This window comes from Petaurus breviceps, unplaced genomic scaffold (assembly GCF_028583685.1).
Source record: "Petaurus breviceps papuanus isolate PSGF00001 unplaced genomic scaffold, PetGlider_PUasm1.0 523, whole genome shotgun sequence".
Classification (NCBI taxonomy): domain Eukaryota; kingdom Metazoa; phylum Chordata; class Mammalia; order Diprotodontia; family Petauridae; genus Petaurus; species Petaurus breviceps.
The window spans coordinates 3,928,651-3,933,002 of NW_027186356.1; positions in this window are offsets into that span (position 1 = coordinate 3,928,651).

Consider the following 4,352-nt stretch of genomic DNA (forward strand, 5'->3'; position numbering starts at 1 on the left):
GCATGTCAGAGCTAGGAGGGGCCTTAAAACACAGAATATCAGAATTGGGGGGGGGGCTTTAGAACATAGAATTTCAGAACTTCAAGAGCCCTTAAGAATGTAGGATGTCAGAGCTTAGAGCACCCTTAGAACATAGAATGCCAAAGCTGGAGTGGGAGCAGAGAGGGAGAGAAGAACTCTAGAGTGTTCAGAATTAGAACGTGTCTTAACTCTTATTGTACAGATGAGGAAATATGCCTGATGTCTTTTCTTTTAGAGAAGTAGTAAGATGATTATAAGAAGACCAAACAAAGCCAAAACTCATGTCCATCCACAAATGGCATTCTCTTGCCAGGATCATCTTTGGGGCAGTTTTTTTTTTTTCTTTGACAGTGCTTGTTTGGAAAGGCAATTCACCTGAGTAATGGAGATGATTTCTGCAATGGGTATTTTCGTTTCTGGACTGGCACTAATGCTTTGTACTTGTTTAGCTGCCAGAGCTGCAAGAAACCAAAGGCTTGACTGAGGTGTTACTCTTGCAAGATTGAGGCTGTTTTGTGGGTTCAACCCTTTGACCTGATGCAGAAAGAAAGCAAGCTCAGTGTGAGACCGAGGTTTGTAGCCATATTTCAGGGTGCATGGATGGGCATGTCAATTGCTAACAAGAATCTGTTCTACAAGAGAAATAAGCACCGTCACCCTATTCAAGGCTCCATCTTCTGTTTGTGATTTTAATTGGAGTAGGGTAAAGGACACTAGCAGTGAGAACATTTGACTTATCTCTATGGTGAAATTTCCCAGGGGTCTTCCTTTATACCTCATCCCTTCTGTAAGTAACAGAGGTGTCCTCACCACCCCAGAGAGACCCTGGGGGAGAGCCCCAGAAAGAGAAGGGAGCTTATCCTGGCCTGCTGACATGGTGGAGCAAAGAACCCAAGGCCCTCGCTATGAAATGTGGGAGAGCTCAGTGGCCAAGGGTAGCTGACCTCTGGCAGAGTGGCTCCCAGTCACAAAGGTCTCTGCTTCTCCCAGGGATCTGTGGCTTTTTCAAATCTTTTTTTTTTTAAATAGCACTTCTCCATCCTCCTCTGAAAGCCTGCAGAAGATCATAGGATTTGGATTTAGAAGAAGCCTTAGAGCTCATTAATCTAACTTCCTTATTTTACTGAAACTGAGGTCCAGATAGGGAAGTAACTTGCCCAATATTACACAGTTAATATGGTGTTTGTGTGTGTATGTGTTGGGTTTTTTTTTTTCTGGTTTGTTTTTTGTTTTTGGGGCCGGATCTGTGATTTCATCAGGGTAGGTAGGGAACTCTTGGTGAGGAAACTTCATTTACCAAAGCAGCAGCAAGATCAGCAGCAGTCCTGAAACTCTGAGAGCTGCAGTTGCCTGGGGCACTCCGAGGTGAGGTGACCTCCTCAGGGTCACACAGGCAGCAAGTGTCAGAGGCAGGATGTGAACCCAGGTCTCTGACTGGAGGCCAGCTTTCTATTCACTGTATCATGCTGACTCCCCACCCAGTCCTCTTTTCGCCACACAGCGGTTTAGTGACTTATATCTGGTCTTTGCATTCAAAGGAACTAAATCTAGTTTTAACTTTTGGAGAAAAACTTGCAACACTTCTGGAGACTCCTCTCTGGGCCTCTGGAAGGTTATATATGGAACTCTGATGTAAACCCCGAAGAAGGTTTCAACAGGACTTAAAAAATTTAGGAAAATAATTGACAGGACTAGAAGTAGATGGTTTCCAAATTCCCTCCTATTTCTGCTATCATATGTTCTAAGCTTCCACGGAGCTTGTGCAGTTCTGTGTCCTGAGGCCTTTTCCACTTCTGGCATTCTATGTTCTATGTCTTTGATATGGTAGAAAGAGTCTTGGGTTTGGAGTCAAGATATCTAGGCTTAGATCCTGACTCTTACTACCTGTGAGATCTTGGGCAAATCACTTCACTTTCTTGGGACTTCAGTTGTCTCATCTGAAAGATGAGGGGGTTGGATTCTGAGGTCCCTTTCAATTCTTAATCTAAAATCCTTTTTCTAGGGTCCCTCCCAGCTCTGATATCCTGTTCTAAAGGCCCTCACAGCTCTGACATCCTAGGTTCTAAGGGTCCTCCCAGTTCTGACATCCTGGATTCTAAGGGCCCTCCCAGTTCTGACATTCTGGGTTCTAAGGGCCCTCCCAGCTCTGATATTCTGGGTTCTAAGGGCCCGCCTAGTTCTGATATTCTGGGTTCTAAGGGCCCTCCCAGATCTGACATTCTGGGTTCTAAGGGCCCTCCCAGCTCTGACATTCTGGGTTCTAAGGACCCTCCTAGTTCTGATATTCTGGGCTCTAAAGCTCCCTTTCCCCCTAGCTCTGATATCCTATGTTCTAAGATCCTTCCCAGCTCTAATATTCTACATTCTAAGATCCCTCAGAGGTCTGACATTCTAAGGGCCCTCCCATCTCTGCCATTCTATGTTCTAAGGGCCCTCCCAGCTCTGACATCTCAGGTTCTAAGGGCTCTCCCAGCTCTAACATTCTGGGTTCTAAGGACCCTTCCAGCTCAGACATATAAATTCTGTAGAGATAATAGAGAAGATTCTGAGAGGGCAGGGACTGTTTTAAGTCTTGCATTATTATGCCTTGTATACAACAGCACTTAATAAGTATTTCTTAAATTGAACCAAATTGGCATAAGGCAAACAGGCAGTGCCCCTCCAGCCCAGTCCCAGTTGTTTGAAGGCTCTGGCTGTCTCCCGGCACCAATGGGGGTTATAAGTTTCCACTACCCAAGTGACAGTTTCCCTCTCTGACTCAAATGACTCATCTCTCCAGTGTTTCGCCTTGATGGGTACTGACTCTAAGCCACGGGCCCTGACTCTTTGGCCAGACCACAAGAAAGCACAATGCAAGAGATTTCAGTGTTTGACTGAATCAAATCGGTCCTGGCTTGGGAAACAGGCCCAGGTCTGCACCTCGTACCTGGCATCTGAGGCCACAGAGAAACGAACTATGAGCAAGTTCATTCATTAAGGTTTGGTTTGGGCTTCACTTCTCAAGGTTCATCATCGTCATCATCACCATCCCATGCTTCAGTGTGGTGCAATCTGTACTTTCCCCTCCACTGTAACTGCTGCTTCTTATAAGAATTCTGTCAAGTGAATAGGATGGTCTCAGACAGATGAAGTGATTCACCTGTGGCCACACACCTGGAAAATGAGAGAACTAGGCCTTGAATTAGGTCTCTGCTCCTGGTCTGGCATTCTCTCCTTTATGCTATTTGAAGGAAAGTGTCCAGGTCAGTCGTGTTTATTCCTTCATTCTTCTTCAGGCTTCCCTCCCAGCTCTGTATAACATGTGAAAGGAGCCTCTCCCATCTAAGGTCACACTGCCCCTTCAGCCCTTTCCTCTGATTGGTTGATTTCCGCCCCCCCCCCCCCATTTTAAGGAAAGTGCCCAGGCCAGCCACGTTCACACCTTCATTCCTCTCCATGCCCTACTCCCGACTGTCCACCATGCCCTCCCATACCTTTTAAGTTTCCCTTTCTGTGTTGTCTTCCCCCATTTAGAATGTAAGTTCCTCATGGGTAGTGACTCTTTGTTATTTACAGATGTATTCCTATCCTTTAGCATAGCTCCTGGTACATAGTAAGTGGTTAAAATGCTCGTTAATTGGATGACACCAGACTTGCTCACCTCCGAGGGGACTTTTTGCGGACAATAAGTGAAGATGTATTTCCATTTCCCCAACGACCTTGAATTCTGTACATCTTGCTTTTTCCTGTAGAGATCTATTGCCTTTCAGTTATTTTTTCTGTCATGTCCAACTCTCTGTGGCCCTTGGTGGGGTTTTCTTGGCAAAGAGACTGGAGTGCTTTGCCATTTTCTTCTCCAGCTCATTTTCCAGATGAGGAAACTGAGGCAAATTGGGTTAAGTGTCTTGCCTAGGGTTGCATAGCCAGCAAGTGTCTGAGGTTGGATTTGAACTCAGGAAGAGAGACTCCAGGCCCAGGAGTCTGTTCACTGCACCACTTTGATATCTAAACTGAGTTAACATATTCCTGTGCTGACACCTTTAATCAAAGTCTCAAACTTTCTAACTAGATATTATTACTATATTCATTGGTATGAGGAATTCTGAGAGTTGTTGAGCACTGACAAGTTAAACAATTCTCCTAGAATTGTCCAAAGTGTGTGGTAGGTGGCATATGAACCCATTTCCTCCAGGCACACTTTCTCTCTACTATACTGCACTGCCCTTTAATTCCCAATTGATGCTTCAAAGTTTGTACTTTACATTCATTATCTCATTTGAGGTTGACCACAACTTGTAGTTAGCCGCAAAAATGATTATCCCCCTTTTATAGATAGGAAACTGAGTCCCAGG